Source organism: Cibotium barometz, chromosome 18 (genome assembly GCF_041138505.1).
Source record: "Cibotium barometz isolate CiBa-2024 chromosome 18, ASM4113850v1, whole genome shotgun sequence".
In the NCBI taxonomy this organism is placed as follows: Eukaryota; Viridiplantae; Streptophyta; class Polypodiopsida; order Cyatheales; family Cibotiaceae; genus Cibotium; species Cibotium barometz.
Genome location: NC_141063.1, coordinates 51258439 through 51273453, shown reverse-complemented (window position 1 = coordinate 51273453; position 15015 = coordinate 51258439).

Below are 15015 nucleotides of genomic sequence, written 5' to 3'. Positions count from 1 at the left end.
ATAGCAAACAACAAGGGGGCAAGAGGGTTTCCTTGTCTCACATACCTCCTAACCTCAAACCCTCTCACCATTCGTCCATTCAATAACAGTTTAGAGTGACCACCCAAGGTGAGGGTATAAATACAAGAAGCCATCTTAAACCCAAAGCCCAGCCTTTCCATTATCCTTGCTACAAAAGAGCAATGGATTCTATCATATCCTTTCTCCAAGTCAAGCTGAAGTAAAATGTATTTTTGATCTATCTTTTGAGTCACATCCCTCCCTACCATAGCAGCAAATATGTTGTTATATATAGATCTACATTTTAATGAAGCCATATTGTTTCCTGGATACAATATCTTGGAGGGTAGGAGAGATCCTCAAAGCAATGACTTTGGCCAAAATTTTGTATATCACATTTAGCAAAGTGATGAGTCTCGAATGGTTAAACCTGTTACATGCAACCTTTTTGGGGATAAGTTTCACCAGTCCCTCGTTCAGATCTTTGTCCAGATTACCAGTATTAAAAGCCTATCTACATATATTCCACACCAACTCCTTCAATGAGGGTAAGAAAGTAATGAAGAATTCCACAGACAACCCATCTCAACTAGGGGACTTCTCTTTCTCTAGCTTTAGGAGGGCCATCTAGCCTTGTTTGTATCCACCTGTCTCTCTAGCCATCTAGCCTTGTTTGTATCCATCATTTGGTATCTATCAGGTTTTTTATTGTCACTTGAGAGGCTCTCCATCTTTTTCCTCTTACTCTCTCACGGACAACCTTGTCATCTTCACTTTTTAGGCATGTCTGGCATCTGGTATGGAGGCTAACCTGTTCCTCAATCAATTTCCCAACTTGCCGTTCTCTTTGAAGAGACTCAAGTTGTTCACTCCATCTTCTCCTTTCTTGCCTTCTCTCACTGGCTCTTAGTTTCTCCACTGTTCTGATGATGCATTGCTCATTGTCACAGGATCTCCATGACCCCTCATTGTTCTCTCTCTCTCTCTTAATCTACCAATGGCCTCTTTAGTGTAGGCAATAAACAAATTACGCATATATGGGTCTTTCCAAAGGTGGGTGAATGGACGTGATAGGTAGGTAGGTCAGGAATCACATAACATATGGACCTCATACCATGGAACATATCAAGAGTCGATAATACAAAGTTTTCAATAGGTGGAAAGACATATAATATCATAACAATAGGTAGAAGGAACATTATGGATGACGGCCGTTGAATTTGAAGAGCAACTTGAAAAATAATTGTGGCTTTCTTTTCAAGGGTGAATTTTTTGTATGGCCTACCAGAACCCTGTCGGTGATTATTAGATGACATGTCCCATAGATTATATGACCTCATTAAGCACCACAGATTGCATGCAAGCAGCAGTTAGCAAAGTGATGGGTCTCGAATCGTTAAACCTGTTACACGCAACCTATTTGGGGATAAGTTTCACCACTCCCTCCTTCAGATCTTTGTCCAGATTACCAGTATTAAAAGCCTCTCTGTAAATATTCCACACCAGATCCTTCACTGAGGGCCAGAAAGCAATGAAGAATTCCACAGATAGCCCATCCCAACCAGGGGACTTCTCTTTCTCTAGCTTTAGCAGGGCCAGCTACCATTCATCTAGTTCCACCTCTCTCTCCAGCCATCTAGCCTTGTTTTTATCCATCCTTTGGTTGATCAGTCCTCCTAAAAGATTGTTCTTAGCATTGAACTTTTTTTTGGAGCAAACTTCCTTCAAGCTTAATGTTGTAGAGCCCATGGCTACTTGGTCAATCTCCCCCAAATTTTGCCCATTTTCATCCCTGATCTATCCCACCACTTCCCTATTCCCTTTAAGATTTGCTAAATTGAATAGGTATCTAACAGGTTTTTTATTGTTACTAGGGAGGCTCTCCATTTTTTTCCTCTTACTCTCTTACTGACAACCTTGTCATCTTCACTTTTTAGGCATGTCTAGCATCTAGTATGGAGGCTAACCTGTTCCTCTGTCAATTTCCCAACTTGCCTTTTTCTTTGAAGAGACTCTAGTTGTTCACTCTATCCTCTCCTTTCCTGCCTTCTCTCACTGGCTCTTAGTTTCTCCACTGTTCTGATGATGCCTTGTTCATTGTCAAAGGATCTCTATGACCCCTCATTGTTCCCTCTCTCTCTCTCTCTCTCTTAGTCTACCAATGGCCTCTTCAGTGTAGGCAATAAACAAATTATGCATATAGGGGTCTTTCCAAAGGTGGGTGGATGGACGTGATAGGTAGGTAGGTCACGAATCACATAACATATGGACCTCATACCATGGAACATATCAAGAGTCGATAAATACAAAGTTTTCAATAGGTAGAAAGACATATAATATCATAACAATAGGTAGAAGGAACATTATAGATGACGGCCGTTGAATCTGATGAGCAACTCGAAAAATAATTGTGGCTTCCTTTTCAAGGGCGAATTTTTTGTATGAGAACCCTGATTATTAGATGACGTCCCATAGATTATGCACCACAGATTGCATGCAGCAGGGGGGAACTGTCACCGTAGAAGAGGGTTCTTTTACTACGCCGCCTCCGCGTGTATCAATCCATGTTCCGTAGAGGACCGTCAAATGTTCGGGCAGCTCCGTTCGTTTTCCATGGGCTTGCCCGCGTGATTCGTGAACAACGCCAAAACGTTTTCCTTATGTGAGATTTTCAAGAATATAAGAGTGGTTTTTGTAAAGGTTTTATTTGAGTATCCAAGGATTTATGCTTGAAAAAAGTCCATGAAATGATGACCCCATATTTTCTCCATTTAAGGCAATAAAATGATGACCTTCATATTTAAGGCAATAAAAAAATGACCACCCCCATTTCCTTTCTATTTACATACATTCACCCATATGTATGTTTTTTATTTGCATGCATTCACCCATATCCTTTCTATTTAAGGTCTACAATTCTCTACAAAAAGCCTTAAAGGGCTCTCTCAACGAGTAGATGGAGGGGGAGAGAAGGAAGAGAGGGAAGGGGTGGGAAAAACTCATTTTTTAAGGTTATATTAATTAAATTTATGCACGTCAGTGGCATTTAATTAATACATATCAAATAATTTATCTGAAATATACACATGGAATAATTTGTCTGAAATATACACATGGAATAATTTGTCTGAAATATACACATGGAATAATTTGTCTAATATAAGGCTTGGATGGAGTCTGCACTTCGGACCTTTGCATGGAGAGTGACACAAAGGTTGGATCTTGGCCTGATGTTTCCAATTTCAGAACTGAGTTCGTATTGTATATTCATCGACAGTTTTAGTCATGTCCAATCTTCGATCGTGAACGATCAAGGCTACCTCAGTGTTCCAAAATTGCTAACTTGAAAGTTCAAAGTTATATGCACAAGCTAACAAAGAAAAAACTTCTCCTAATATTCCAAATTCAAAGAAATTAAGTTAATAAATTAAAAACTTCTAATATTACAAATTCCAAGAAATAAATTTCAAATTTTCAATTACATGAAATAATTTGTTTTAAAAAGTGAAATTCAAAAAAACTTTTTGAGGTGTGATTGCAACAACAAATCACTTTTATAATTAAAAATTCATAAGATGTTACGAAAACTTAAATTTACTTAAAAAAAACTTTCAAAGATACAAGTCAAAGAGATTTTCCTTTCGGATCAGATACACCTTGTACCACATCAAATAATTTATCTATATAAGGCTTGGATGGAGTCCGCACTTCGGACCTTTGCATTCACATCGATGGAGAGTGACACAAAGGTTGGATCTTGGCCCGTTGTTTTCAATTTGAGCACTGAGTTCGTATCATATGTTTATCAACAATTTTAGTCATGTCCAATCTTCGATATCGTGAACCATCAAGGCTACCTTAGTGCTCCAAAATTGCTAACTTGAAAGTTTAAGGTTATATGCACAAGCTAACAAGGCAAAAACTTCTCCTCATATTCCAAATTCAAAGAAATTAAGTTAACAAAGAAAAAACTTCTAATATTACAAATTCAAATTTTTTTTGTAAATTTTTAAATACATGAAAAAAATGGTTTTAAAAAGTGAAATTTAAAAACTGTTTGAGGTGTGATTGCAACAATAAATCACTTTTACAATTAAAAATTCATAAGATGTTACGAAAACTTAAATTTACTTAAAAAAAACTTTCAAAGATACAAGTCAAAGATATTTCCCTTTTGAATCAGATACACCTTGTACCTTAAAGATATGGAACTCCTTTCTTAAAGATATTTCATCCATCAATCGAACTCCATGTGTCTTTGAGAGATTTTCCTTTCCAATCAGATATACTTTAAAGTTATGGAACTCCTTTCTTAAAGATCTTTCATCTATCATTGCGTTAATCTGAATGCCATCTTTTTAAGTGATAGTATTTCCATAATGTTTTGCCAATGCATCTAATTCAAGTTCCCCATAACTCTTCAACTCTTGCAATGAAGAAAACCTAGGAGGAGTAAGCGTATTGAAATTCTTTAAAATAGATGAATCAACAATCCTGATTTAACTTCCAAGCATATGTCAACCCTCCATCCAAGCTACCCTAGCTCTGTGAATTCTCCTTCATGCAAAAAATGTGAGAGAGAAGAAGAAGAGCTCTACAATAGCCAAAATAAACCCAGCTTGGCATACCACCTCTAACCACCCAACCATTATATATACCAGTGACCCCGGGTGTAGTGACCACACACCATACTCACGTGCCCCTTGTGTCCTTGTTGGTACCTCTATGCTACACATCACTAGGTATTTGGCCTACAACTGTCACCCATGAATGTTACCTGTTCACATTTATTGATATGAGCGGTGATGTGCAATAGTATATCACCATTGGTTTTCCCACACAATGCCTGGTGAGTGCCAGGTCCCACGCATTACTAGTATGTATATGCTGAGTATCGGTGTGTATACATCCCATGTATTTCAACATGTAAGTCCCACGTGTTGCCATGGGTAAGGATCGTAATATTCTTTTTCCCCTTTAGGAATCATCATCCTCGATGACAAACTCAGAATAATACTTCTGAAACTGAAACTCTGTTTCCGAAGTTGCATCTTTCCAAGGGATGTCAATTCCATTTTATAAGGAACTACTCGAAGAATACAAATTTGTAGTCGTCTTTCTCTTCGCTCCCCAGATCTGTTTTGGTCCATGTTCATCTGTATTAGGTTCTTTTGTAAAGCAATCATACCATCGACTAAATTATCACTATCATGAAGATAATGCTTCAATTGACTGACATGAAATACTGGGTGGACACTATAGTCTTGTGGGGTAAGTCTAGCTTATATAAGCCACATCTCTGACTCATTTCAAAATCATCCATGACTCACAATATCTAGGCGACAACTTAGTATATTCACCCACATGAAGTGTCTCAGTCCTCCAAGGAACAAGTAGCACACCCCCTCTTTAAAAGAACAAGCTATCTGCATGGGATTAGCATACTTAACCACCACTGAATGCATATCTCGATGGATATTTAATCTCACGAGCTCTAGCTAAATTTAACTGCATCCAAGACAATTGTACCTAAGGTAATCCAATTGTACCTAGCATCAATCGATTATACCCATAAGTAAATTCAAACGGAGAAACATTTAGAGAGGAATGCTTGCATGAATTATATGCAAACTCTAGTAGTGAAGGTAAATACTTTTCCCAATCACTTTCTTGTTCTCAGGCATAAGCTCTTAACATATCCTCCAAGACTTGGTTGACTCTCTCAGCCCTGACCATCAGTCTGTGGGATGATCACCCGCTACTCATACAGAGTTGCGTGCCAAGATTACTAAAAACATGTTGCCAAAAATTAAGTGTAAACTGTGGATCTCTATCCAACACAATGGATTCTGGCAAGCCACGTAATCTAAACACATGGGCAATAAATAATTCTGCTACTTATAGATCTTCAACTTTGTTTGTAGTAGGAACAAAATGTGTCACCTTAGATAATCTATCCACAATGACAAGGATAGCATTAGAACCTTTCCTGGTTTGGGGTAAACCCATAATAAAATCCATGGAAACACTTTGCCATTTCCTCTTTGGAATAGGCAATAGATGTAACAATACTGGCGACTTCACATGCTTGAATTTAGTAACTTGACACTCAAAATAATGTGTTGACCACATAATTATTAATATGTTTCTTTAAATATGGCCACCAATGGAAATGTTTAATGAGCTCAATTGTTTTCTTAGTTTCCACATATTCAACACATGAATTATCACATTCTTGCACTGTCACTAATATCCTCAAATTATGTGGTTCTGGAATGCATATCTTGCCATTCCTCTTGAAAGTTCCATTCTCAACGGTAAATCTACGTTTACCAGACAATAAATTAGAGTGGGCTGACCCCTCATCTGCTTTGCTCAACTTATTCCATAATGATAAACATACAGATCCGCCTTTTGTAACGGGAAAAATAGATAATATTTTTTGAAAATGAGAAAAATTTAGTATATTTCAAGATTCCATAAAAAAGGCCAATTTCTTTTACCTCTTTTTAGAAAGTGATCTATGAATGTGTACAATACCACCCAAAATTGACAATATTTAGGGCACTTTGTGCATCTTTTACAAAAAATGAGATGCAAAAAAAGACTTGATTTCGCTTACTTTTTGAGATTACAACTACAAATCTAATAATAAGTTTTAAAAAATATACCAAAATAGACACCATTTATCATTTTCATCTTTAATCCAAAAAAAATTTAATACAACTCTAAAAAAAGGAGATTTTTTCTAGATATACAACTCATGACATAGTTGTGGTTCCTAATCATCACTATCCAGAAAGATATATTTTTCTTTTATGTGTACACCTAAAGCTAAGACTCTTTGGGTTTGTTGTCGTCTTAGAACACCTAAGGATGTGTTACTAAGCTCAAAGTTACTGAAGCAAGGGATCTTCTCTTGTAAAATAGAAATAGTTGTCTTTCTCAAGTAGCTTTTGTGAGAGTAAAGTCATGAAACAAAATATATACCTCATCAAGTGATACACTAGTGTTAGCAGTGTTCTTTCTCCTCTTATGCTTGCCCTCTCCTTTTTTTGTATTTACCATTTCCAAGCTGTAATTCCCTTAAATGCATTCACATGAGTTGTTCTCATCCAATGCACTGTTAGTGATAATGTATGCTTGCCAATTTCATCTTTATTAGTAGATATTACCTCACCAATCAAACATGGATGTTTTAAATCATCATCCTCACCTAGGGATAGTAATAAGGGTACCCTCCTTTATGTCTTTTAGATCACCACCCCTCCACATCTCTTAAAGTCTTTTTTTCCTTTCTTTTAATTGACTGGCTCCTATGTACATCTTGTTTAGAAGGTCCTCGCCTGGCCGCCTACATCCCACATACACCAAGCAATGGGATCATCTATAAGTAATATGAGACTAGGACCATTCTCAACCCTCCTCCACCATTTTTTGTGACTTGGAAGGGATTAGAGTGATGGAGGTTAAGTGCACAATGGTGTGAACACTACCTAGATGGGTGACCTTCTAGGAAATGGCCGCCAATTTCCAACATGGTATCAGGGCCAAGGAGGGCATGTTGGGATGTTGTTAGCGAAGCTGGTTGACTTGCCAATTCCTCTTGATAGACATGAACAAAGGCCTAATGCATGTATGAGTGGATGGAGACACTTGCTGACATGCCAATAGGTGTAATCACAACCCTGATCCTAAGGCTACCAACTATGACATCACTAATTACAGTGCAAGAAGCCTTTGAGCCGCTTATCATCAAAGCCTCTTGGTACCCTATGTCATCGAGGGAGGGTGTTGGAAGATTGTGGCCAGGCTGCCTATATCCCACGTGCATAGAGTCCCAAGCTATGGAATCATCTATAAGTAATAGAAGACTAGGGTGATTCTCATCCCTCCTCCACCAATTTTTGTGGCTTCGAAGGGATTAGAGTGGTGGAGGTTAAGCGCGTAGTGGCTTGAACACTACTAGGATGGAAATGACCTCGTGGGAAGTGGCCCCAATTTCCAACACATCTCTCTTGATTCCCCATGAAGAAGTTTATTGACCTTTGTTGGAACTGGTGCTACGCAATAAGTGGTGTTTTTAGCAATAGTTGGCCACCGAGAAGAACATGCTAGGTTCAATGAGTTATTAATATTCCTTTCAAGTATTTCTTCTTGTTGTTCAAAGAATTTGTCCCACCATTGTACATCTTTCTCTCCTGCATACTGCTTTGCCTTGTTGATTAGCGATATTCTCTTTGCAATGCACCTTTGAATGTCCATAGCATGACCTACCTTGCTTGCCTCCTTTACTTCCTTTAAGCTTTCAAGGCTTCCAGTTTTGAACTCCTTTTTTCCATCCTTTTAATGATCTACTAGTGGCTCTGGTGTGTAAGCTTTCTCTATAAGTGTCATCATGGTCAGCAAAGTAAAGGCATTGTGGTGGCGAGACATTGTTTTTGATAACGTGCTAAACATTTGATCAATATGGTCATGAGTGTGACCCACAAGTAGAAAATTCACTTTCACTTTCTTAAACACCCTTTTAAGGAAACTAAAATACTTAGATATCCAAGAATTGTTTGATTCTTATTCTCTCTTGCAGTGTTATGTAGTTGTAAATATAATATTCTTGGTAATATTCCTTGCCAATTAGATATCACATGATGAATGATTGTGATGGTTAGACTTGGATCTTTATGTATATTTAGATATGCGAAAAAAACCCTCAAGTGAACTTGACCATTATATACAAGGCAACCAACCAAATGCATTTGCGCAAGTGTGTATTCTGTAATGTCCTTAGGCAACCTAGAAAAGTGAAGAAAGTAAATTTTTTTTGGTTCATTCCATCAATAACTAGCCCAAGATACTTTTTTGAGATGCAAAACACTTTTCTCTGTGGTCCACTTCCTTCCTTCTTTCATTTACTTGCTCTTCCCTATGAATTCTCAAAGCATCCTTGACTATCCGTAGCTCATCTAGATCACTTGCAGCCCTTCTTCTAGTTTTTAGCTTTGCAAAAATAGTGCACACACCCATTCGAACTTTTTGTGGGATAGTGACATTGGTAAAGAAGGTTTTCCATAGCCTGTACTTCTCTTCTTTGGTTATCATAGCATCTCTATACAACGAGAATACCTTTGACCTTGTAAAATTGTCAAATAAGTTAAACTTGCCTGTTTTCTCGGCATACATTTTGCATGATACTTAAAATAACAATGAATCCATGTTAAAATATTTTTCTATGGATAATAAAGGAACCAACGGCTTTTGTCTACCCCATTTTTTGGTCATGAACTTCACTATATCAAGCCATGCATTTCCCAAACTCAAAGCAACCTTAAAGGCTATACTGTAGACCAAATTAGAGACAAGGCTATGTTCAAATTTACCATGAAAACAAGGTATTAATAGCCCACTAGCAAGTGAATCTTACTCTCCACTACTCATGTCAAAATAGCGTGTTTGAATGCCTTTATTTTTTGCAATCCAAACTTTGCTAAACATTACTGCTTGACATTCAGTTTTAACCACATCCCTTACTTGTCTATCTCCACACAAGAATGATTTTCACTTCAAACCATGGTAGGTCTTACCTTGATACATTGGAGAGATGATGTCATTTACTTTATGAAAATATCAAAGGCATCACATTCATCACTACCATCATTTGTTACTTAAAAGCTTTATTTGTGGCAACATAACATTCTTAATATTTTTTAAGACCTATAAGAAGTTTTAGCTTAGATGTTAAAAAAATTGTTATAGAATGTACTTATGTTTGTCGGCGGTGAACAAAATTTTAATAACAACAACTAGTTTGAAATAAATCTTAAAAGATAAATATAGTTTCTAAAGTATTTTTTAGAAAAGAAAGTTTACACAAAGAATGGACACAGTTCTACTATTTTTTTAAGAGAGCAGCACATGACTTTAAAACATTGTTTGTGTATACAAAGTTAATACATTACATCAACTTCACCACAAATACTTGATGCTATCCATCAAGTTGATACACACAACATTAAGCATTAGGAGAAATATGGACTCTCCATTTTTTCCCTTAAGGAGTGAATAAAAATGATTGTCCTGACCAATGAGAGAGCTGGGATTCTAGATCCATGTAACATGGATTTTTTTGTCATATCTTCACCCAAATCTCTTAAGACAAAAAAATAATAGAGCCCATATCTTTAAGAAAATAGAGAGATGTCAGATTTCATGTCATAAACTACTCTTTGATGTCAGGTGTACCTTGTGGTCAGCACATGGAAGTTTGAAAACCGCATTTCATGTTTTTTCATTTTTTATGTTTAACTTTTTACTTTCCCCCCTTTTGCATTTCACTACCTTTTCATTTTTTCCTTTTTTTAGCGAAATTCAATTTCGCCATATCTTTTACAACTTTGGTTCTTTCTTCACGAAAATTTAAAGGTATGATATACTCCACCATAGCTCTCTCCTCCTAAAATTTCATCTCATTTGCACAAAAATCTGTGAGTTATGCCTATTTTCTCACATCAACTTTCTCTTCTATGTACCATAGATAGCTATCTTGATGTGAAGCATCAAATTCTTGTGAGTAATTATCATATGTTTAGGGTTTGTCTATGTTTTCTCTTGATGTGAGTAATGATCATAGGTTTAGGATTTCTTGATGTTTTGTCTTGATGTATTTTGATGCTTATTTTCAGAGGAGCAAGGTTGTGAGAGCAACAACATTGTGTAAATAAAAGCAGTAAGCTGCTGTTTATTTCTTATTGTTTTAATCTATATTTGTTGCTTACAATCTTCTTTACATAGTAATGGTTTGAAGTGACATAAAACACCATAGTAATGATCATAGGTTTAGGATTTGTTTATGTTTTGTGTTGATGTGTTAATGTTTATTTTCACAGGAGCAACAAGGTTGTGAGCAGTAAGTTGTTGTTTATTTCTTGTTGTTTTAATCTTTATTTGTTGATTACAATCTTCTTTGCATAGTAATGGTTTGAAGTGACATAAAATACCATAGTAATGATCATAGGTTTAGGATTTGTTTATGTTCTGTATTGATGTGTTGATGTTTATTTTCACAGGAGCAACAAGGTTGTGAGAGCAGTAAGTTGTTGTTTATTTCTTGTTGTTTTAATCTTTATTGATTACAATATTCCCTACATAGTAATGATTTCAAGTGGCATAAAATACAATAGTAATGATCATAGGTTTAGGATTTTTCTATGTTTTGTCTTGATGTGAGTAATGAGATCAGAGGTAATTTAGGATTTGTTAATGTTTTGTCTTAATGTGTTTATGTTAATTTTCATAGGAGCAACAAGGTTGTGTAAATCAAAGCAACAAGGTTGTGAGCAACATTGTCAAGGTTGTGTATATCAAAGTAGTAAGTTGCAAACAATAATATAAGTAACTATGTAAATAATATAATATAATATAATAATAATAATATAATGTAATGTGAAATAGAAGTATGATTTATTATATTTTAATGAAGTGTCCTTTACTTACTAGAGTATAAACATAAGGTATAAAAATAAATATAAGTTTATAGATATTTGTAAGTAATATAATAAACACAAGTATAAATTTATTAAAAATATTATAAATTTAAGTATAGGTATAAATATGAATATAAGTTATAGATCAAACTCTTCTCTAGCTCTCCTTTTGTGTGCTGGCTCTTCCTACTACCCATCATGGCCACCTCCCCTGATTTCACCGCGTGGATTAGTAGGACTCTCTATGATCACCTTCGGGACCAGATCTACCTTAGGTTTTGCAAGAGTTTAGACCTTGAGGATGTCATCTCCACCTTAGACCCAAACTCCACCTTGCTATAGTTGCAGTTTGCGATGCAATCGATGACTTCACCTACTCTATCCCAAATTCCACCTTGAGTTGGATTCTCTTGAAGTTCCTCTTCCAACATGAAGAGTGGATCCAACCAAAAGAAGGTGGTGAACAGAGCTCTGGCGCACGTCGGGCAAGATTTTCACACTACTGTTGTCCCAACCTCCTATGAAGAGCACATCCCACTCGATCTCATTGAGTGGGATATTGGTTTTTCTATTTACATCTTGAACTCTGATGTTCAAGAGCTAGAGGATGATGACATCCAGGATCTGCCTCTAGCGAAATACATAGACACAGAGTCAAAGGAGACCACTCTAGACCCTATCGTTGAGGCCATAGAGAGCTCTCGCATGGCGCTTGCATCCATCCAGCCTCATGAAACCCAAAGTCACGACCCACCACTAGGTTCATTGAGTGCCATCACCATCGAAGGGGTGGAGTACCTAATTATGCAGGATGTGTTGGAGCTCTTGAACTTGAGGGAGGAGGAACTATATAGTATACTTGTGCGAGATGCCAGTGATGATTTCTTTGACTTTGATTACCAAGAATCCCTACCATAGGTTGAGGAGGTAGGGCGATATGATGAAAGTAGTGTAGATGATATCTCTGCTATCATTGTCATCGTCCAAAAGCAAATTGAGGATGCAACTCCTCAATATTGTTGAGATTCAAGCTCGATGTCAGCTTGTGCTAGTTGCACTATGTGATGGCATGTTAGGTAGTAACATGTGTGAGACATAAATGACCACATCCAGCTGGTCATTGTGTGTGGACAATAGCTAGGGTAAGTTGTGTGTGGACTGTGTGTGGACAATAGCTAGGGTAAGTTGTGTGTGGACACAACACATGTAGTGTGTTGTAGCTTATGGATTATGGCTTTATGCATTGTGTGAGAAGGGACATGGCTTCCCTCTATGGTTAGGGTTTGACTAATACATTAGGGTTTGCTCCTATAAGTGTGTCTCCTCTCCCTCTACCTATTTTTCATCATGGTATCAGAGCCTGTTGCTCTCTATTAGGGTTTATGAGTGAGTGAGAGAAGAGGGAGAAGAAGCTATGAAGAAAAGCTGTGGAGCTTGCCATTGGAGCTGTGAAGCTTGGAGCACAGTAATTTTCACCAAATCTGAGAGCTTGGCCTACCGGGTAAGGAACACAACATCCTTGAGCGGATTGCAGGTGCAAAAACACAAACAACATCAGATTTGAGTTGCCCAAAGCAAAGAAAAAATTCTGTTTTGCAAGCTCTCCATTGAAGCTTGATTGTGGTGAATGTCTGAGGCAAATGGTTGCAAATCTGACAAAGAATCATGTATTTAGACAATGGGAATGGGTGTGGGCAACTCATGTGCAAGCCCTATAATAAATTTGGAGCAAGTTTGATGCATTGGAGCAATTGGAAAATTATTGTTCTGAAGCCCTTACAAAAACAGAGAAGAGAGGTTCAATTTTGATGCAATTGGAGCCGGTCTCTTGCAAAAATCAATCAATTGGTGGCTTGGGTGCATGCCTAAGAGTGTTGGGAACACACATATGCCTTCAATAGTCATCTTTATCTTGCCAAATCCCTCCAATAGCATGCGGCGCAACCTGAAGGCCGAAAACAGGGCAAAGTTTTCAAAGTCTTGCAAAGTGGAGGACAAATACAAGCTTTGTGATTGATTAATCTCAAAATCTTCTTAGCAGTTTTGTGATACACACAGAGGAGAAGGTTGCTACGTGGTTGGTTGGAGAAATTATGCATTTTGGAGCTATTTATGAGGTGATTAAACACGTTATAAATAGTGATTAGTATAACAGAGGGTCATTAATTAGCTAATTACTCTCAACTTTTACAATTGGACTAATGCCTTTTACATGGAGTTACTAGACATCATTTTGCTAAGCTAATGAATGCCTAGTCCCCCAATTTGGACAAGAATTAAAGAAATTAGAGCACTTTTCCTATTGGTTTTACAGGTTTTTCTCAAAACAGAGAAGGGGATTTGATATTTCTGGTATGTATGCACCTTGTTGGTGTTAATATGCAACATTGAGCTTGTTTAGGTGTCAATACAAGTTATCCACACTTCATTGAACCACTAGATTGCAATTTGAAGCCTTGTAAAGCACACCAAAACAGGGTACTTTGGACTGTGTATGCTAGTTCAATTTGAATGCAATTAGTGTGATTTTCTACAGTACTTTCGAGTATCTAGAACACTTTTTAGAGTGTGGTTGATCTAAGGAAGGCTCGTTTACAGAATTGGACGTATGCGGAAGGTGTATTTGCATTGAGCAAATATGTGAGACAACCCAATACAGATTATGGGTGAGAAGTTGGATAGAAAGAACTTCCAGTCATGGAAGTACAAGATTAAAAGCTTTCTGAAAGGAAAAAGGTTTTGGAATCTTGTTACAGGTGTGGAGCCAGAGCGGGATCTACCCCGAGACAACTTACACAACAATAAGTTGTAGCTCATAAACAATGGTCAGAGAGAGCATACAAAGTTTTGCATTACTTGTCTGTATGTATCTCGGATGCTGTACTCATACATATACATGATGCTGAGAATCCCAAGGATGCATGGGATACTTTGGTAAAGCTGTTTAACACTAGTTCTGTAATTGGACACTAAAGTGTCCTAAGGATACTTTAGTGTCTTGTTTCTCACCAAAACTTTGGAATTTTTTGGGAAACCTAGAAACAAAATTTACACACTTTGTTTCAACCATAGGTCGGTTAAAAGTCAAAAAATAAAGGGGATTTTTCATGATGTCAAAACACAAGCTATATTAGAAATTTGACAAAAAACTCTAACTTGAAATTTTCATTGAAAGTTGAAGCTATTTTGTCAAGCTGTTTCGTCAAAAATCCCATAAAATGCCTATAACTTCTTGAATAAATCATGTTTTTCATGTTTGTAAAAGTCAATTGGTAGAACTTGGGGTTTCAAAACAACACAATCTCCTTTAGGTCCTAGTTCCTAAGCTACTTGTGAACTATAACAAAAATCTCATAATTACCAAGATGCTGAAAAAGAGCAAAATTTTGGCCTTCCAAAGGTACTTACATAAAACTAGGGTTATGTTAGTGCAAATTGGCAATCAAAAATGATTATATAGTTCAAAACCAAGGTCCCAAGCTCAAGTAAATCTTGCTACTTGAGTGCTATCTTAGTTTTTCAATCGTGCTACATT